This window comes from Malaya genurostris, chromosome 2 (assembly GCF_030247185.1).
Source record: "Malaya genurostris strain Urasoe2022 chromosome 2, Malgen_1.1, whole genome shotgun sequence".
NCBI classification, from domain to species: Eukaryota; Metazoa; Arthropoda; class Insecta; order Diptera; family Culicidae; genus Malaya; species Malaya genurostris.
The window spans coordinates 348984071-349006615 of NC_080571.1; the positions used below are offsets into that span (position 1 = coordinate 348984071).

Sequence of the window (22545 nt, forward strand, 5' to 3'; positions counted from 1 at the left end):
TTGAGATCTTCACTCTCAATGCAATGGATGATGGCAACCGCGTAGAAACATTATACACTGAATTCAGTAAAGCAGTAAAGTATTGACACACATAAAAATGGCTCAAATCATACCTCTCGAATCGCAAGCAACTTGTTCGCTTTCAAAATAAATTTTCTGAACCAATCCATGTCACTTCTGGTGTTCCACAAAATTCCAACTTAGGCCCTCTTCCATTTATTTTGTATGTTAATGACATTTCCTTCTTACTTATAAAAGTACTTATTTATGCAGACTACATGAAGCTTTATGTGGAAATAAGAAACGGCATTGATGCAGAAATATTCCTAAACGAACGATTTATTTGGAATATGATGCAGTAAAAGTTTACATTTACAGTTCAATATCGTTCAGTAGAAAAATCGGAACATAATCATTAAACATATATTTAATAGTTCAATTAGAAATACAAAATAAAACTGTGGGTGATTCAAGTGCAAATAACTCTAAATCCACATTCACCGAACACTACAATAACAGTAAAGCAAATAGTATACTAGGATTATTAAATGTTTCTGCAATAATTTTCAGGGCACTATTAAATCTTTTTATATGACGTATGTAAGTACAATATCTCGAATTTTGCATAAAAAATTGCATGATTCGCAATGTTTTTCCGAAAAATAATCATAAACGAATATTAAAGCCCTGTAACCCCTTAACCTGGAGGACGGGTATAGTGCGATGGGTAAGTCCATGCCTTTCACGCAGCCCACCTGGGTTCGATTCCCAACCCCGCACATAGAGTCAGAAAGTTTTTCTGATCCGAAGTGGCGAATGACCTTAAGGTTGAAACCTCTATAATCGAAACAAAAAAAAAACCCCTTAACCGAAAGTTTCTTACAAATGCTGGCTTTTCATGAAAACTATTTATTTTTCGTTTATGCTGTCGAAAGCAACTGCCTTACAGTCAAATATATAATCACTTCATCTGCCCGGCCCCCTCAAAGCTAGTTTTCCTTATCTTATAGTTACGCGGAGAACCCCCAGATCGCAAAATTGCAATATTAAAATTGTGGTTTCACACCCCCGTTGTTTCTAAAATAAATTATATTATTGGGTTAGAGAACGTATCCGTTGAATTTTCCATAACCATTTCGAGACTTCTTCAGTAAAGACAGTGTACTTCGGTACAACTTAGCTATTTCGTGTAGAAATGCTTTACGCTTTGCGTGTGCTTACTGAGTGGCGTGGCAGCTCAATAAGAACTGCTATGCACTGATAAATTGAAGACGAAACGTAAGAAATAATCATGTGCGCTTAGCATAAGCTAGTCACTTGCAACCAAAACTCCTAGATGGCCATCAAGGTAAAAAAAAGTTCTGTTTCCGAATCCGGTCAGAAGCCAGCCAAACGTAAAACAAAAATCCTCTTCTTTTTTCCAGAAATGTTCAATGCAGAATGTCATTTATGACAGTTACGTACTTGCGTTCCGCGTAAGTGAAAGTATAGAAAACAAAATAAGATTTTTTTGTAGAACGAGCTTTCATTGACGTTTATTCTTATTTCGGCAATATAAATATTTTAATTTCATCTGCGAGGAGAGAATTTTAGGACAGTTCAAGGCAATGCAATCAAAAAAATTGAACGTTAAAAAATTACTGCTGCAGAGAACTGACAGTAATTGTATTTTTTTTTGAATGTGCATCCTTAGCGTTGGGCTCTTCAACAACATACTTGAAAATGGATTTAGAAATGGTTGGGTAAAAACTGTTAAATGGCCTGTGAATATTTTGATGATAAATTCCATCTCGGGACCTACTTATCCAGTAAGCACTAATAATTGCTGTAAAACAGCCTTTTATAAGTCCCAAGAATTATGACAGCTCTATATCTGCAAGCTGAAAGCTCATCTGCAATAAATCAATCAGAATACAGCTTTCTGAAAGAACACTCAGGGGCGATTGAAATGCCAGATAGCGTTAATTTGCTGTCGTGGTTCCGCATTTCTCTATAAACAGTGCGATATTGAGATACTGAAGCAAAATAACGTTGCTCAAACGGTGTCTTTTATTACCATTGTAATGAAAACTTTTAAAAAAATCAACCCCAACCCCATCAGTTCGTGCTCGCATCTCATCCGACACAGTCGAAAATTGCTTACGGTCGAGACGATAGAAACAAAGACAATACAGTGCAGTGAATAATAGAGTGTACGAAATGGGCAAATACGATTTAACAAAGCCTGAAACTTGGCCTACAAGACAAAATTCAATTTGTATTGATTTCAAGCGCTGCAAAGTTAGACCAGCAGCAACCGAAATTGAAATCTTGCTTAAGGAACAAATGCATCTAATCGTTAATGATGTAAATGAGATTCAATTCAACAAGGCGTCTAACTGTGTGTACATTATGTTTAAACGTGAAAGAGATGCAATTGTATTTGCTTTGGTTAATAACGGCGTGCGAGTGGTACGTATGCAACTACGTAAAGCAATTCCATCTTACATCATTTGTGATCAAGACGCGATACATCCGCGTAAAACGCTGATTACGTATGAAAATCAATTGGTTACATGCCAGTTTTGTGAACAACCTGCTCACTACGGCAAACCTTGCACTGAAACTGCGAAAACAAACAAAACAAACAAAAACAAGGACAACCGGTCAACAACGGAAACTAGTGAGCGCAGTACTCCTGTTGCACCATCAAACCAACCAGCAACTACAATTAATGCACAACAAGGCGCGTCTACAGCAACTAACAACGAACCCAAGACTGCGAATTACAAGGAAAACGAAGAGAAAACGGAAACCAACAACGATACCACCGATGCGGCAATGGAGGACGAGACGAGTCACGGACAAAGTGCCCCTCAATCATCGCAAGATAAAAATGGAAGCTCTTCTACCCCTAGAAAAAGGGTGACAACGAGATCCAACGGTAAAAAATTATTTTATCTAATAAAAACATGTCTCATTCGGCCACGTAAAGCTTGTACGCGAATTGGCCTGATGAAAAAATTTGTATAAATAAAAATCCAACCCCAACTTCTAGTCCCCAAATGAAAATTGTATTCAATTACTGCTTAGATTCCAGTATGTTCAATAAAATCGAATCGAAATAAACATCACCGATATCGAAAAAAACATCAATTGGTTAGTTGTACCAAATTGGAACCCATCTAATTCAGAAAAAACAACTAATATTTTGGTTGTCACATTAGTCAATTTTTTGCTTGCGCTTAGTTAATTGAACAGTAACACGAAAAATTGTCTGGTTGTTATAATAAACCCAAATGCTTTGAAGTAAATCAAGAGAGTATAATTCAGAATATATTTCACCCGTTATTCATTTTTCAACTTTCACGCTTCTCAAGGATCTCTAAACTTTTAGAAAAAAATTAAATTTACGCTTGACGTAAGTTCTAGCGGGCCGTAATTTTTTCGATGATGACACAATATTACATCTATTAACATGTAAAAATAAATTTTACGTCTGTATCGATGTAAGCTTCAGCTAAATGAACGGTGAAGTTAATAATATGACTTATCTTTTCATACTTTGAATTGTGAATGTAAGTGAATCGCGACGCTCCTTTTATGTGCATCTATAAGGGTGTGAATTTTTCTAAGTGTGTACGCTTGGCTACACACTGCGGAACAAAACTGGGATTTTAAATCCTATAAGATGTACATAAATATAGTGTCGCAGTTCACGCAAATTTACGGTCGAGAACATGTAATATTGTGTGATTGAAATTAAAATTACATGACATGAAATTCATCGAAATACAAAAAAAAATAGTGATGACGGCAGCCGGACGACTTGAACCGAGAATCATTGGATCTCAATGTACGTCCGTTAACCGACTGAGCCACAGCGGCACACACCTGTTTGGCCGATAAATGGAGCAAATTACAATTCAATTACAAAATTCATGCTAATCCAAGTCATTACAAATGAAATTTTTCGCCGTTTGACAAATTAGGCCTGTATTAATATGAAACGTACTACATTCGGGCTCCATGAACCAATACCAGCATGTATTAGAGCATTTTCCAAACTTGAGCAACTATTCGAGTTTAGTGAGCAAGCGCATAAGTTTGCGCTGGTTACCAAGTGTTTTTGTTCGTATAAATAGACCGTCTTGCACCTCATCAGATAAACAATTTTAGGCAGTATGTGAGATAGACAATAGAATGACTCGGTTAAATTACCCTCTCGGTGAAATGGCTCTTTCGGATGAATGGCTGCTTTCGTATTTGACCCTGATCCGATTACGATCGCAATGACCGTAAGGACACAGCTTACTATAAAAACCATCCATGCGTTAATCGGTTTGTTTTCGTAGTATCTATTTTGCCACAAGCACCACATTCTAAGCTAAAATCGGAAAGCTCCTGCGCGCGAACAGGTCAAAAAATTTCTCTGCCAGCAATAGACGGTCCGAGAACTGGGTATGTGTATGTAAAACCACGGACTCTCGAACTCGATACATTTCTTCCGCTCTGAAATCCCGCACCTTTTTTTTGTACGGGTAGCCCTTTCCTCGACCCGCACACCGCACCGTTTCATATTAAGCGATACAGGTATTTACTTCATCATCATATTTTTAATATATAAAATACTTTCCAGCATCCCCTTTCGCAAGCCACCAGCCATTCCCAGTGCACCATCGAACATCCCAATTGGGCACTAGGAACCCGGTTTTATGATGTATATTACACAAGCTTTCTGTCACTCTTTCTCCATTGCTCTTTGCCTATCTCTCGTTCGTTTCTTTCCAAAGGTAAAATATTCATTCCGCCGGAGTGCTATTACTCTCGAAATACTCTGAAAAAAATGTGTTTCGTCTCAACGAACCCACCGAGCCCATTATTCTACCGGACACACGCTCGCATATGCGCGACCGGATCGCCCGTTTAATTATTCCGACATACAAACATGCCAGCCAGCACCGACCAACGAAGACGGTGGAAAGACAAAAATAGGCTACCAACACTAATTGAGCAAAATTTACTCTCTCGCACATATGCTGATCGGTCTGCCGGAGTGTCCTCCGGGAAGCTTTTCAATTGCATGACAAATAGATTCCTAAAGCAATTATGCAGAGTTGCAAATTCACAGAAACCCACCATTGAATTCAATTCTATTTGTTCAACCGACAAACTGGCAACCCTTGGCAAAAGGTATGTACAGAATATGGCCGAATTGAACTTTTACGAACAACACAAACATAGCTGCATCCTGAACCGTTGCCACGCTCACTGGCGAATGGTCTTGTTTTTCCTTAGTTACTCTCTTCACACAAATTCTTACAGTTCTCTCTATCTCTTCGTTTCTCTTCGGATCCCCCATAGCCACAAGCACGGAGCCTGCCCGAGACCTGAAAAGCCCACATTTTTAACCATTCCACTCTATTCATTACACTCAACTCTTTATCTCTGCTTTGGTCTTCATTCGCGTTCCACTGGATGGTAGTTTTGTCTTGCTTTTCTCAACAACAACAACAACAAAAAAATATGAATTAGTCAAATTTTTTCACTCTTCTTACACTTACTTCTTCCGCGAGTTTGCCGCTCGCTATTGTCGCCGTCGTCGTCGTTGTCGTTGTGGTTGTCGTTGCCGACGTCCCCCACATTCCATGCTCGTTCGTGGTTAATTTGACTCTAATCAACACTTGTACTGTTTTCAACGAAATATGCTTTCAACTTCAAACGATTTTTTTTTTGGTTTTTCAGGCTGCCGCACATTCACACTCACGATCACTTCGGTTCACTTTATGCTCTATGCTGCAACTACAGAGTCCCGAGTCGGTTCCGATTAGTGGCTGTGGATTTCAGCAGAATTACGCACATGCACGTGTTGAAGGCACAGAAAAAAAACAGGCAGCTGCTGGAAGGTAAAAAAGCCTAATCTGCTGAAGTATCTGGAAAAATGAAGAGAAGAAGAAAAAAGGTTAACCAAACGTTGATTGATTAATCATAAATCATTATCGACGATGGAGGTGACGTGAATGAAATGACATATGGTTGATTGGCTGGTGCTCCTAGGTTACCTAGACGGAGAAAAAATTACGATGCTGCTGCTGTTGCTGTTGCTGTGGAAGATTCTTTCAATTCACCGCATCGAGGTTTCACGCTGGGAGGCATTGAAGTCTCTTGCTGTAAGTTGGTATATTTGGTTTTAGCAAAGTATCGAGCTTCTCCATCACACTGGGCAAAGTAGCCCGTGGAAACAAAATTCGTTCACTTCTAGTATATTTTTAAACTAATGCTAGCAAACAACAATACAAGATCGCTCACAGCAAGCGAGTCAGATTCGAAGCTCAACATCGAAAGTGTTTTTCACAGCGTGTGACTGAAATGTTTTTTTTCTCCTCTCTCTCTCTCTCTCATCCCCCCCCCCCCCTCAACATGACCGCAGAACAGTACACCAAAACAAAACCGAGCGGCGACGGTTCGGAGAATGAGTCAAACAAACACACGTTCGAAAAAAAGAAACATAGCACTTCGTTATGAAAAATAGAATCTACTTTAACGAGAGCGTAGCTAAACAACCAGCTCCAGCTTCAGGTATGTTGGTTGGCAAACAGTGACCAATGCACGAAGCCGCAGCAATCTCGGTATAAATGGTGTTGAATATCGCACGGGTTGAATTAAAAATCGTGCCTGTTGAATGAATCGGAAATCGTTCGTTTCGCCGCATTTTATTTTTCTCTTATTTTTCGTTGTACCTTTGAATTTTGTCTCCTTTTTTTCTGGAATGGCTGATGCCATTCTAAAGGCTTAGGAGGAGGGCTTCTCGCAATTGTGAAGATGCTACGAATAAGGAAAATTCCACTACACCATTCTTTCTGGGTTCTGGCTATTGGAAGCCTACCGATCTTACGAAGCATCGGCACCGACTCTCCCCTGCATTCGGTCATAAATATACAGCTTTCTGGTATGCGGCAATCCTTTTCGTTCGAGTTTTGTGCGCGCGGAAAACGAACGACGTGCGACAGCGACACGAAGCTGAAGATTCGCAGCAGCAGCAGCAGCAGCACGGCAGCAACACAACAGCAGTCTTCATCGTGTTCCCCGGGTACCCCGGGAACAACGAGAGCAAAGATCGTCGGACGATGATTCAAGGCTACTCAGCCGTGTTCCAAGGCGACAAGCGTACCAGCGGAGACCAATCCGCCCAGTATACGAGTACACCTACAAGAGAAAAAGGGAGGAAACTGTTGCGGTGGAAACTACGAACATCTCGCAATAATGCATGCAGTGCGAACGAAACCGAAACGGCAGGTTTGTGGTCCGTCCTGGTCCGTCCAGCTTCTAGCCAACATTTCCAACAGGCGCGAGTGAGCTGTGCGAAAAGCATTTTACAGTTTACTTTTCAACATTTTTTGTGCTATTAGGCTCGTTCTGTTTCTCTCCACCCAAGGGAACATTGGCGTCGAATGACAAACGCACATTTTTCATTCTGTGTACATCAGAAAAAAAAAGCGGAAATCTGCACACTTGCTGCTGGGAAACTAGATTTCTTGCTTTACAATCGTGACTGGGTATTTTCGGTTAGCCTAAGAGTTTCAGTATAAAATCTAATGAATTGTTTACGTAGGAAAACGAGCTCCAAGCACCTTTCAAGACGCTCTCCAATTAGCATCAGTTTTAAACACAATAAGAAAACATTACCTCGTTGCAAATTTGTGATGTCAGAATTTGTAAAAACATGTTTGTTTTTCCTCAAACCACTTGATGTAGTAGGCTACGTATTATCTTGAGATAAATTACTATTCCACTGTACAGATATTGTCATGGCCTACTTTAATATACTTTACTATATCCAAAGATAAATAATAAAGACATGTATGTGCTTACAAGTATTTAAAAAAATCTGGTCCGTTCCCGGTACCTTCTAAAATGACCGCACTCACCGCTTGGTGGAGCGCGAGATTAATTGCATTGTTATCATTTCGACCAAAGTGTGCCATGAAATCTCAATATATACACGCAGAGAAAAAAAATTGTAAAAATAACCAAATTTGGGTTACACCAAAGACTTCATATTAACAAGATATCCAGCTCTCACATTTCCCGAGCAACATCCTTTTTTGCGAGCTTGACGCCCTCAGGCGAGTCCGCATCGAATCTCGTACACAAAAGTAGGGGAGAGAAATGTCAAATTCGTGCGCGCCAAAATAGCAGCACTGCGCACCCATACAATTGACATGATATGTTGAATGTGCTGCCGTGCGATGGCGTTGCTGAACTGAAGATTGATATCGCTCCAAGCTGACAGGGTCTGGTTTCACCCAACGAATATTTTTGTTGAAATAGTGACAAAAGAAAATCTGGTTTGATATTGTAAATATTGCTAATTGAAACTACAAAACATGATCGTTTATATTTCTCGGTGGATTAGTTTGTTTCAATAAACAGTTTGATAAAAATAACAAATATTTTACTTGCGCGTTCCTGTCAATCTCTTGACAAACAATTTTACAGTAAATTCAACTTAAAATATAGTTTTAAATGAAACGAACTCTAGGTAAAGTCAATAATTGTAACACTTTAAATACACAAAACCTTTTAGTTGAAATAAATTTCCTTGAAATTAGTTATTTCAACTAACGCTTTTGATTGTTGAAACCATACATTTTTGTTTGATTTCAGGAATAAAATAATTTTTTTCAATACTAATTTAATGAAGTAATTTTTGATACTACTTTTATTTGTTGTCAATTTCCTAATGCACATTTTTTTTTAAATTTTGCATTTTTTCAAGACTGTGACCCGTTTTGTCGCTAGACGATCGAATTATTTACATACCCCACTATCAAGCCCTGATTTTTTAATTTTTATAGCATCCAACGATTCGGTGGTCCAACAGTCAAAATAGAGATTCTGCATGAAATATTTTTTGCAAAGTGTTGTGTTATGTAATGTTAATTTTCAAAACCTTTCCAATTATCGATACATACGCTTGAATTATTGAAAATCCATTAGTTAATTAAAGAAGCAGATAAACTTTTTTTTATAAAACTTGTAAAAAACTTTATCCGCGGGAGATAAAAAAATGCCCTGGATTATTCTCGTGGGAAAAATGCTCTTGTCTATTGGAAATAAAACTATTACGGTTCATTTTAACAGTAAACTTAGTTATATCAGTACACAAATAAGATCATAGATAAATTAAACCTATTTTTTTCTTGAAATAAAGATACAGCGGGATTGAGTCAACACGGAGATTTCGATACTGTCAATTCAACTTTAGTTGACATGTAATAAATAGTTAATTTATATCAACAACAAAATTCATTGGGAGAAAATAAATTTTTCGTTTGGTTAAACCAAAGTTTAGATTCAAATCAAGCAGTGAACATTTTTTATATTTAAGAGAGAAATTGGTTCAAAACAATCATATTCTAGCTTGAAATAAACATAAATCATATTGAAAATTCTACTACCTGTTTTGTTATTTTAAACATGCTCCATTTCTCTGCGTGTACAAATGTGCTAACGTAGCGAAAGGGTTCTCACGGTTTGACATTAAATAATGCGATGATGGGAACTCAGCAGTGCAACCAATTTATCACCATTGGTGCCAGTTTCACGGAGGACCAGACGAGGTCTGTTCAAAAAGTTCCCGGAATTTTTTATTTGCGCGCGTCTGGAGAGTCCGGTGGTCAATTATTTTTTATTGTGTTGGTACATATGTCCCTAATGTATGGTGAAATTTTCAGCTGTATTCATTGTTTACATTCTGTCTTGTAGCGGCTGGTGTAGACGTGTTTTTTTGAGCTCGGCGATTTTTGTCTTGGTGACGTTGGGTGCTTCCACGTGGACGATTGTGCTTTTGTTTCGACATCATAACCGTACACCCATGTTTCATCACCAGTTATGACCCTTTCAAGTAAATTTGGATCGTCGTTGACGTCGTTTAACAGCTCCTGAGCGATGGTAATGCGTTTGTTTTGTCGTGAATACGACTTACTTTACTATGGGGTGCCTTTTCAAAATTAGCCATATGGAAGAATGGGCAGAACTTAATCGTGAATATCTCGACTTGTATTATTGGTAGCAACATAATTCTTTCACCATTTCATCAAAAATATGATCAGGAATTTAGGATAATATTTTGAACAGTGTGAGATAACCACAAACAACTAAAAAATTAAGTTTTCTCAAAATTTGAAAACAACGCGGAAAACTCTTTACTTTCGCTTGGGTTTTTCGCGCAAGGACGACGATTTTGTGGTAGTCAGGCACATATCTTCAACTGACTGCGTATAAAAGGGGAAATCCATCGAAAATCCATCATTTCTTCTTGTGCGTTGGATGGATGCAGACGTCGTGGGAATGATTTAATCAACTAGCAGCTTCGGAGAGTGCACCTTCTGCGTGGTTAAAAACCTCAAACGCTCAGGTCGTAACTCTCATTTGGACTTCAGTCGTCCGGTGGAGCAGTTGGCAATGAAAGCAGACCTTTTGCGTGGTATACAGCCTCAAACGCTTAGGTCGTGCTTTCATTTGGACTCCAATCGTCGGGAGCAGCAGTCGTCAATGCTTTCATTTAGACTTCGGTCGTCGGGTGGAGCAGTAGCTAGTAATGAGAGCAGACCTTAAGCGTTGTATAAATCCTCAAACGCTCAGGTCGCAGAGCCAGTTTCCCTTCGAAGAAGATCGATTACATCATCCTGTTGGTGGTCGTTTGCATTGGAGCAAAATAGAACGGAAAATGGACAACAATGTGGAACATTCTGCAAAGTCAGCCCTTCTAATGGCTCTAAATGTTACCTAAAGAGCTATAAAGATTGTTTCTTTGTAAATCGAAAATTAAAATTATCAGTGTAGTGCAAATCTAAGATAATTCGATCAGTTTTTTGCAATTTTCACAGTTCTAAATTCGCAACTGTGTTTAAAATCGTTTATATCCAATCAATATTTAATATCTTAGAAAATTACACAATTTGGCTCTTCTGGGATGCCAGAAATTAATCTCGTACAGCATTTTGATAGTATCTTTTACTAAATATTGGAATCCGAAATGAAATAATTGACATGAAAATTCTCTAAGGTGCCATTTAGAATTATTATTTTACACCCAAAGAATTATGCGAAATTTTACTTCACTATACTATATACGGCCCATTTTACAACCAGTTGTAGTTTATAGTAAACTTTCTGCAGATTTGCTATATAAAATACATAGCACCGACTCAGAAGCCATTCATTTCGAATTTGGCTGTCGTTGTCATCGTGTTGATTATGGTGCGATCGAGGAACGAACGCCTTCATAAAAAGTTCTTTTCAGAACCACCATTATTTTATCATAAGGAACTATACCGGTTATTTCGTAATATTTGTGTGTAAGAATATTTAATGTAACTAATCTATACTGTAGTTTAGGTGTATCGTTTCAAATTCTAGTAGTGTAAAAGGGCAAAACTTGCGCAATTCACACTATCGATAAACTAATTTATATTCGGAAGTATGAAGTAACAATGTCAGTTTTATTCGTATTCACGGTATCCAGTTATGTCTCTGACATTACATTCCTGAACTTTTTTTTTGATCAAAATTCAGCAGTTTTGAAACGAATTTTGCTGCCACTCGTTTCATGCCCAAAACATTTGAAAAAATATGATGGCATGAGCCAACTGATATGCCAACTTCATCAGCAACTTCTCTAATAGTGATTCGGCGATCATCCATAATCATTTTTTCCACTTTTCCCACATTTTCATCGATTATTGACATGCTGGGTCGACCGGAGCGTTCGTCGTCTTCAACGTCTTCGCGGCCATCTTGGAAACGCTTATACCACTCGTAAACACTTGTTTTTTTCATAGCAGACTCACCGTAGGCTCTCTGTAACATTTCGCACACTTGGTTACACTTTATTTCATTTTCACGCAAAATTTAATACAAATTCTTTGACTTTTCAATTCTTTCATTGTTTAAACTAACAAAAATCGCCGAGCTCAAAAAAACACGTCTACACCAGCCGCTACAAGACAGAATGTAAACAATGAATACAGCTGAAAATTTTACCATACATTAGGGACATATGTACCAACACAATAAAAAAAAGATTTTGACCACCGGGCTCTCCAGACGCGCGCAATTAAAAAATTCCGGGAACTTTTTGAACAGATTTCGTAGATGTGTGCCAAAAAAAGATCGTTACTGTCATGTCTGGAAATTCGTTTGTGCTATAACTATGAGCATAAATTGAATATTCCTGAAATTTCTACCGCACGAAGACACTGAACTAGTACGAATGGACATACTTCAGCAAATGCTTAGGGCACGTTCACGAGTGTTCCAGTTCTAGATGCTTAATTTATGTCAGTTTTAAAATTTAAATCTGGAAATTATAACAAGATAAACTGGCAGCCCCAGCAACGTTTTAATCGTGTTTCAAAAATACAAAAAATAGAACAGCAGCGTATACCACTTTTAAATTTGACAGTAGAACTGTTCGAATAAATAAATAAAACTAAAACGGTTTGTTCCAGTTTTAGTTCCATTATAGTTCGCCCATATAAAACTTCCCGCTGTTGAATTTGCTCTTACTGTGATTTTAAAAAACGAGCAAACACTTGTGCCAACGTTTTTTTTTTTTCAATCCTCGAATCCGAGCCTTCAATGCGCGTAGCGATTCACGATATTCCTCAATTAACTTAAAACGGTTTCCCCGGAGCGGTCGTTTGAGTTTCAGCAAACTCAGAAGTCACAAAGAGCTAAATCAGGCGAATACGGTGTTTGTGGAAGAATCAATTCAGTATGCGACGGTGCATTATCGAGGTGCTTTTCTTACGCCCAAATGGGAATATTTCAACGATCCCAGTAAGGTCTCTAACTGTTAATCCTCGATTCTCGAGCACCAATTTCTTGATTATTTTGAAGTGTTCATCGTCAGTTGATATTGATGGACGTCCTGGACGTGGTTCGTCGTCAACGAGTTCTCGACCCTATTTGAACAAGTTGTACCAATCAAAAACATCTGCTCGTGGCATTATCGCTGAAGCGTATTTGCCATTCCAATGCATTAGTGAACCTTTAAATTTCTTCAAAGGAGATTTGCAAAACTCACGAGATATCGACTAATACGAAAGTAAATGAAGACTTAGAGGCCAAGCATGTCCAATGGAAAAAAATAACAGTAATGGTAAAATACTTCATAATCAACTCTCTACTGATTACATTACAGTTCTTTATCCCACTAATCCGACTTGTTTCTATTCCGTGAAAAATCCCTCTACTATTAATCTATTTTGACGTGCCACCTGGCATAGATGTCACTGACAGTCATAAGGAGTGTATCGAAAATAAGCTATCCACATATATTTGTGTTGTACGCATGTATTATTGATGGTTTTTTACGCTCAGATCACAGCATGCTGTGCGTTTGGCTGTCAGCTTTCGTTTGTTTACTTGTTTGTGCGGTTGAAATTCTGCGTTTTCAAAATTTCGTGTATTGAAAAGGAAGTGAAAATTAAGGTTCTGGACACATGGCTAAGTAAGAAGGGTATTCCTATGCAAAAATTGGCGAAGCGGTTTGGAATTCATCATATCAGTGTTAAAACCATCAGTAATAAGTTTGGGGAATACTATTATTTTGATTAGCTACCAAAAAGAGGCAGAAAACCAATTTCTTCCAACCCGATACTGGACCAGAAAGTGGTATCTCCAATCATGAAGAACAAATCAATGTCAATACGTGATTTGGCCAAAAAAGCAGGAACGAGTGCTGGAATGATCCAGCGTATCAAGAGGTGAAATCACCTGAAGATCTACAAGAAGCAAAAAATCTCTCAACAAAGTATAGAACAGAAGAAGCAAGCAGCAACAGGGGCCCGGAAAGTGTATTCGCGTCGTTTGCAGTGTCCGGATGCATGCGTTTTGATGGACGATGTGACTTATGTTAATGAGGACTCAAAAATTCTTCCAGGTCCACAATACTTTACTGTCGTCGTTGGGGAGGATGTGAGCAATGCGGACAGGTCGATTCAAGTGGAGAAATTCAGTCGAAAGGTACTGGTATGGCAAGCAATTCGTGCCTGTGGTTTGAAGTCAACCATTTTTTACACTACCGGAATTATAAATGCAGAAATCTATCGATCTGAGTGTCTCCAGAAGATATTGCTGCCTCTATATAAGAAGCATAGTACATCTCCACTGGGTATAGATTTCGTTGAGATCAATCCACTAAATTGTCCTCAGCTTCGACCCATCGAACGTTACTGGGCCATCGTGAAGAGGGTCTTCAAGAAGACTGGTAAGGCTGCTTGAAATATGCAGAAGTTCAAAAAATTTGGGCTCAATCGTCCAAAAAAAGTGATTCATTACTTGTCCGGAACTTGATGAAGAGCGTTCGATCAAAAGTTCGAAAGTTCATGAAGGAATAACTTAAATTTCATCCGGTTTTCATTATGCTCAAGTTTAACCTCGTACAATAAAGGGTCTATTTTGAGTTTGAATAAAGTATCGTTTTTTATCATAGTTTGAAAGAAATATTTGTGGACAGCTTATTTTCGATACACTCCTTATCCCACTAATCCGACTTGTTTCTCTTCCGTTAAAAATCCTTCTACTATTGAACTGTTTTGACGTGACACTTGGCATAGATGTCACTGACAGTCATAAGGAGTGTATCGAAAATAAGCTATTCACATATATTTGTGTTGTACGCATGTGTTTGTAATGTTTTTTTACGCTCAGATCATAGCATGCTGTACGTTTGGCTGTCAGCTTTCTTTTGTTTACTTGTTTGTGCGGCTGAAATTCTGCGTTTTCAAAATGTCGTGTATTGAAAAGGAAGTGGAAATTAAGGTTCTGGACACATGGCTAAGTGAGAAGAGTATTACTATGCAAAAATTGGCGAAGCGGTTTGAAATTCATCAAGCCAATGTTAAAACCATCATTAATAAGTTTGGGGAACACTATTCTTTAGATGAGCTACCAGGAAGAGGCAGAAAACCCGGGTCTTCCAACCCGAAACTGGACCAGAAAGTGGTATCTCTAATCATGAAGATCAAATCAATTTCAATACGTAATTTGGCCAAAAACGCAGGAACGAGTGTCGGAATGATCCAGCGTATCAAGAGGCAAAATCACCTGAAGACCTACAAGAAGCAGAAAATCTCGAAACAAAGTGTAGAACAGAAGAAGCGAGCAGCAGCAAGGGCCCGAAAATTGTATTCGCGTCTTTTGCAGTGTCCGGATGCATGCGTTTTGATGGACGATAAGGAGGACTCAAAAACCCTTCCAGGTCCACAACAGTTTACTGTCGTCGTTGGAGAGTGGAGAAATTTGGTCGAAAGGTACTGGTATGGCAAGCAATATGTTCCTGTGGTTTGAAGTCAACCATTTTTTACACTACCGGAACTATAAATGAAGAAATCTATCGATCTGAGTGTCTCCAGAAGAGATTGCTACCTTTATATAAGAAGCATAGTACACCTCCACTGTTTTGGCTGGATTTGGCGTCGGCTCACTATGCCAAAACCACTCTCGAATGGCTTGCGGAAAAGGGTATAAATTTCGTTGAGAAAAATATCAATCCACCAAAGCGCCTTCAGCTTCGACCCATGGAACGTTATTGGCAATCGTGAAGAGGGTCTTCAAGAAGACTGGTAAGGCAGCTGAGAACATGAAAGAGTTAAAAAAAAATTGGGCTCAAGCGTCCATAAAAGGCGATGCAACACTTGTCCGGAATTTGATGAAGAGCGTTCGATCAAAAGTTCGAAAATTTGTGAAGGAATAACTTAAATTTCATCCGGTTTTCATTATGCTCAAATTATGACACTATGACGAGGTTAAACCTCGTACAATAAAGGACCAATTTTTAGTTTGAATAAAACATCGTTTTTATCATAATTTTAAAGGAAAATTTGCGGAGCCGTTGGACGATATGATAAACTACTGTTGAAGTTTCACTTTATGCCCCCTATCTCCGGAGCCGGAAGTTGGATCTGAATAAAAATCGGAATATTCTTATAATATCTAAGTACCTTTCATGCGGTGAACGACCCAAACGTGGTTAAAGCCGCTAATAAACGACAACAACAACATAAGTACCTTTCAGTAAAATCTAAAAAAAAAGCAAAAATCGGTTGACCCATCTTTGACAAAAGTGAGTGATATTATTTTCATATTATAGGTGCATATCACCTTGTAATTTCAGAACCGGAAGTCGGATCCATAGTTATTATAGTTTTTTTTTTTAAATTTAGTGGGATTAAATGGATTCATTCCACTAACCGCTCAATAGAGTAGGTTTAGATTTGATCAAAGTTCTCTACCATTCGCTTTTTTTTTTGTTTTTATGAATTCAGTTGAATTTTATCTGGATTATTATTTACGGTCATTTGATAAGCGATAATTACTTTCTGTACGATATTTTCAGTTGAAAAATTCTTTCGGTGCGATTACTCTTTCGGCGAAAAAACCTTTTCGACGAAATTACCCATTCGGCGAAACGCCTTCTGGGTGAATGTCCGTTCTTTGGTTCAATTTATTTCGACGAAACAGTCTTCATCTAAATAACTCGCTCTCAATATTTCCCTGACAGCATGGAGTCAAAGTGTATGTCCAAATACTTCACACCGATTCACATCTTCAATAACATTATACTCTGATTTATGATAACGAACGGGCATTTAGATATAGAAAGATTCAGTAACAACAATTTCACATTAAATCTTTGGTCAATATTGCAAAGGTCCCATGAACAATAAAGAGTTTCACTTTGATTCAAGGAACATATGGCATTTATGTACCAGAAGAGCAATAACGGTCCTATATTACTACCCTATGGTGAAAATACTGCGCTATTACTGTTAGCGTTGAACCGTTATGATAGTTGTTTGCGATCGGGCTATTCTAACTTCATCCAGAATATGGACAATACCAACAAATAATTTCGACAGAACTGGTTTGAGTTCGTTTTCCTTTTTCTCTGAGAAGTTCTTTGGAAATTTTCAGATTTGGCAACCAATTTGCAGCTCCGGATTAAATACTCTATTCTACACCGTTTCAGCTCGACGAATTGAGCTAATGTCTGTCTGTGTGTCTGTATGTTGGTACACAAATAAGAGACGCTTTTCTAAGAGATGGCTCAACCGATTTTGACCAAACTAGCTGCAAATAAAAGGTCTTCCTAAAGCATGAAGGCTACTATTTTTGTTTTTAGATCTGATGTTTACTTTATGTTTGAGTTATACAAACTGTTATGTCATAAATTGCGTTTTCATAACTGTCCCAATCAACCAAATAGTTGCAAATTTATATACCTTATCGTAATTCCAATTAAATAAGCCATAGATAGTAAGAATCCGTTAATTATGACCAGAGGTATCTATATTTTTGTGAAGAAGATCCGAACATTTCCGTCCAATAGTAGGAGTTTTGGACGAAGTACAATGAAATGATGCTTGGAATTAAAATTAGACAGAATTTCCAATCCAATCGTTCCTGAGTAATAGAAAAATTGAATACCGTACTTCTCAGCATAGTAGCATAGTTCCGTTTTGGCAACATAAATGTTCAGAAATCTAGGAAAATCATTGAATTTCAAGAGATAATCCATACATTTTATAACAAAATCGATTGTAACTTCAAATATAACCATCGTAAAATCTCATTATCATATGACTCTAATATATTCCGAATTTCCGGGATATGAAAATAACAGTAACAGTAGGTATAATATCGGACTTCAACAGTAATTTAATCACTTCAAATTTAAATAATCTGAATCATTTAATATTTCAATAAAGCCACAGATGCGTGAATTTTTGCGATGATTTTTATTCAGTTCATAAGCGAACAATTGAAAACGTGAAAATTGATCCTGTAAACAAATAGAAAATTCGTACAAAAATCACATAACTTCTGTTTCGTGCAGATCCAAGTATGATACAGACTTGATGTGCAAAATTTAGAAATCGGCCGTCGAAAAACTGCTGAATCAAGTAGCATGAGAACAGCGCACAACGAAACAGGAACCCTAGCTGGATTGTATCAACTCCTAGTTTCAACTCCGTACACAAAGAATTCAATTATACAATTATATATAATTTCATATAAATACGTACTTCTGTTTGTTCAAAGATGTTAATTGGAATTAGTTTTCAAAAACCCTCAGCCTCGTCAATTAAGCAGACTGGTGTCGGAGAGAGAGAGAAAAAAAGTTGGTCGGTGCGGTAAACCCGAACGAGGACTCGCGCTTAGATTAGGAAATATACACACGACGATAAAGGGATCGAACAAACGGAGGAGAACTTGAAAGAAGATAAAAAAAATTACGGACCATACCGCTCCAAGCTCGACCGGCAAAGCTATGCAGAGTGATGATCAGCATGACTTGATGTTTTAGGTTTGCTTACGATTTCCAGTTCTCGACCGAAGTGGCGGATTGGGTAGTGCTGAATAGTTCTAATGATGCTGACGAACAATCGACATTTCCAGCGATGGTAACCAGAATAACAACTGTTGAATAATTCCGGACCAGATATCGCAATCCGAGAAAAATTTTGTGCTTTTCAATAATTTCGTATTCTAGGATTGGGGATGTTCGATTGAAGGCGATTGGTGCACGCATTTAATTCTGCCGTGTTTGCTCTTCACAAACACGAATCGAGGAAAGGGCATGAAATGCTTCGAATTCTAATGTCCAAACTGTGCTGAACGCTAGTTTATTTTAATCAGCGATGAACCGTTTCTGTTGGCAATCTTCGGCCGGTGGTGGCATTCCCTGCTGAACCCCCTGCTGCTGCTGCTTCTGCTGCACTTTCTCTTGATATCCGTACACATGTACGTGCTACTGCAGCACTGTCCTGCACTTTTCAATTTATTATTCATCTCGTTGGAGCATCGGCCGAAGAATTTTCATTTTTCCTTGTTTGTCTTTCCAATTACGTTTGATTTTTTCGCTCCGCTTGCACCGATCGACGACCATCCTTCCACTCTGGTCATAGATTCTGATGCCACCATACCAGAGAATACAACACTTATTTTCCCGGCAAACTCTCGTTCCCGTTTCCCGGTGGGTCGGCCTCTACAGTCGGAGATACTCGTAATTTACCTTTCTGCCTTGCCTTGCTATATTTGTATTTATATTTCTCTATTTGTTTACTTCTCTATTTGCTTCAATTATTTCGTGTGTACACGCTTTCTTCCATGACTTGTTGATGGTACCGTGGTCATGTCCATATATCCAGTGCGGACGTCGTCGTCGTCGTCGTCGTTGTCTAGTGTCCCCCTCTCACTGCCACAGTTGCTTATCGCAATCGTTCTGTTAGTTGGTTCTACGGATATTGCATCTTCCAGTCAACGTTTTTTTTTTGCTTCTTTTTTGTTGTTATTATTGGGTTTGTTTTAGCTGCTAGTTCTCCCGTCTCTTACCATATGCACTTTCCTGTGTAAGCGGTCAATTGCAAAGCATATCTTTGCAAAACTGCGTAGAGGTTAAACTTTCCACCAAACCTCCGATCGAATCTGTGTGTGAGGTTGCATCAATTCGCTGTACATAACATATGCAAATGGGGGTTTGTCTTACGATAGTTGGACAGTTGGACAGTTGAGATCAACACAAATTTAATCTGCTCAAAGTTCTAGTTTTTGGTATTTATTCTGAGAGAGCCTTTTTATAATTTGTAAAATTATTTCACAATGAGCTGCCGATTTACATTTCATTGATAGTAATATAAGAAATTCATTTCAACAGAAATTCGATGTACTTAATTCACATTTTGAAGAAAATCTTTTTGGCTGACGATAGCCCGTTCCATCAGTTACTTATCGGCTCGAGTTATGCGACGTCACCGGAGTATTCGACCGAACCAGCATCGAGCTCAGCTCCGCACAACTTAACACTGATCATGAAAATCACACTTGTTGAAAGGCAAACCTTCAAATGTTAGAAATGCATTCCAATTTAATACAAAAACATTCAAAAAAAATTTGCTTTCTAGAACTTTGACAGGAGCGAATGAGTGTTGCGTCCGATACACCCGCCTACTGTGATTATTCTAACATCAGCTTTTATTACAATTGGATCTAAGCTACACTGATACAAAATTGCACGATCGATTCATAGTAAACAGCACTTCAATTTAATATGGTTTTTCATTTCAATACATAACCAAAGCGATTTGTTTTAAAATTTCATGTGCAAATTCACTAAGATACAAAATTAGATTATTTTTCACTTAGCTTCGATGTGTTTTGCCTTGTGATGTGATGTGTTTTTCCATTGAATCGAAGTACATGTGTTAAACACTTAATTTTCTAGTGAAAATGAGTACAGCACAAATGTATGTGCAAAACACTTGATCGAATCAAACCGCGTTTCAATTGAAATCTACATGCGGAAAAGAATGACATTCGTATGAAATTCTTATAAAATCTAGAGGTAACGATATATCTTATCGTTTAGATGTGCATTTCAGATAAATGTAGCATGATTTCCACTAAATATTAACAGTTTTTACACTCATTTTATGAGTTAAGTGTATATTTTCATGAATTTCATGTGTTCTACAAGTAGTGATAGTTCAAATGCTTTGCACATGATGCTAGCGTGCAAATTATTTTCAGTGTAGATGTTCCTCCCACCAATGTGGGTAATCTTTCCGAAAACACTGACATTCTAAATCATCAGGTTTCAGTTCGGGGTAGATGGAGTCAAACGCACCCCCTTAGGAAAGGGGTATAATTAATTAAAGAAAACAAAACGTACGAACAAATTTCTGCCCCACACAATTGAAGTTGCCCCCAAAAACATGAGATGACATCTTTGACGATTGTTCAAATTAATTGCAAACACAACAATGGCACATTCACTAGTTACAAAATTAATATCGTTTTCATAACTCTAGAAAAGTACTATGGAACGAACACCAAAAATTACATATAACAACGTTTTTGTTCAATTTTATAGATTTATAGAATCCATACCTACCAAAACTGTATAACTATATCTTGTCATGATAACTTTCAACTACAATAACATTTCTTTGCGAATAAGAGCATGATTTACATATTGCAAAATAAAAACTACAAAGATCAGCCCCATGTTCGAGCCTTTGATGTGGAACAAGGCAACCAAAATTTCTAATGATCTACAATCAAACAGTTGAATCAATCGTCACATTTTTGAATCCGCAATTGCACGAGAGTCTGATTAGATTGATCTTGATTAGGAACCAACACCGAACATTGTTTGTCTTGATTTGTATTTGTTTTATAGCCGACGAAATTACACCAATATCCCAAATGTATGCAATTATATCTATATACATACTTTCGATACGGATTTCAATATTTAGGCTTCTCTTCGCCAAGCTTGTGTTCAAGTTTTGTATGAAAGCAGTTATTTTTATAGCATCAAGTTTCTACCACTCTGCGATTACGGTTGAAGCGATAAACTTTTTCTCATTATCAATCGAGTTCATCTTACATAAATTAGAAAAATAATTTTAAGCACTCAAATTTTATCCTGGAAAAGTTACACATTTCACATGCGAAACGACATAACATGAAATTTCATCAGAGCATACCAATTAAAGCTTCAAATCGTTTTATGGCACTTTTTGTCTTGCTGTCAAGCAACAACCTACCTCTAGCATGCTACGCGTAGGACTGAAACGGTAGCTATAATTTTGCTTCTATTTATAGATTCCGTGCAAACACTTGGCTTGATACAGTCAAATCGAATCTTAGCAATATTTCCAATCAAATAATGAAATAATATTAATAATTGATACAAAATATACTGAACTGTAAGTGTTTCAAACCCGACCACATTTCTACGTGTATATTTCCGTGCGTTTCTGATTTGCACCCCTATATAGAAAATAAAAATGTGTTCCACATAAAAAATTATTGACATTAAATCCACCTAGTGGAAAAGATTTCGAATCAATACTTCCACTATTTGTCCCGGGTTGGCGGTTCAATGCATAGGACGCTGGTCTTACAAGCCAGTTGTCGTATGTTCGAGCCCCGACCTGGAAGGATTCTTATGGCGTTTTCGTTTTTAATTTGCACTACACCGGTGCAGTGCTACACTGAGGCATGAATAAACGAACAAAAATGACGAAAACATAAACAGTAACCATTGACTACAATAAACGATTCCATTGCGCAGGGCTACACCAAACTTTTGATGAGTGCTACACCAGTGGTATCGGTGCAGAAAAAGTGTAGCACTGGTGTAGTGCAATTGGTAAAAACGAACGGTTTCAGTGCAGCTTTCGCTACACCAGTGTAGTGCAATTTAAAAACGAAAACGACATTAGTGTCAGTAGGATCCATAGTACTAGCCATGCAATGATTCTGTACACTAAGAATCGGCTGCGAAGTCTGTTGAAACAGAAAGGCCAAATTCCACAAAAGGAATGTAATGCCAAGACTTTGCTATTTGACTGACATTGAGTTAAATAGCAAACCACATGCTTCCAAATAATTAGAATTTCGTGACGCTTATGCTCAACCCATATAATTTATTCCTACTGGTTTTCAAACAGTATGGCCCAGTACTTCTCAATCGGCCGTGGTTCC

At 37.9% G+C, this 22545-nt stretch overlaps 1 protein-coding gene across 1 annotated transcript in view; it reads right to left on the bottom strand.

Moving 5' to 3' along the window:
• Positions 1–22545, bottom strand: part of LOC131432073 (cadherin-related tumor suppressor) — a 317261-nt gene that overhangs the window by 275638 nt on the left and 19078 nt on the right. Inside the window, exon 2 of the mRNA XM_058598123.1 lies at positions 5544–5912. The gene's annotated coding sequence lies outside the window, so the exon portion shown is untranslated. The remainder of the gene's footprint in view (positions 1–5543; positions 5913–22545) is intronic.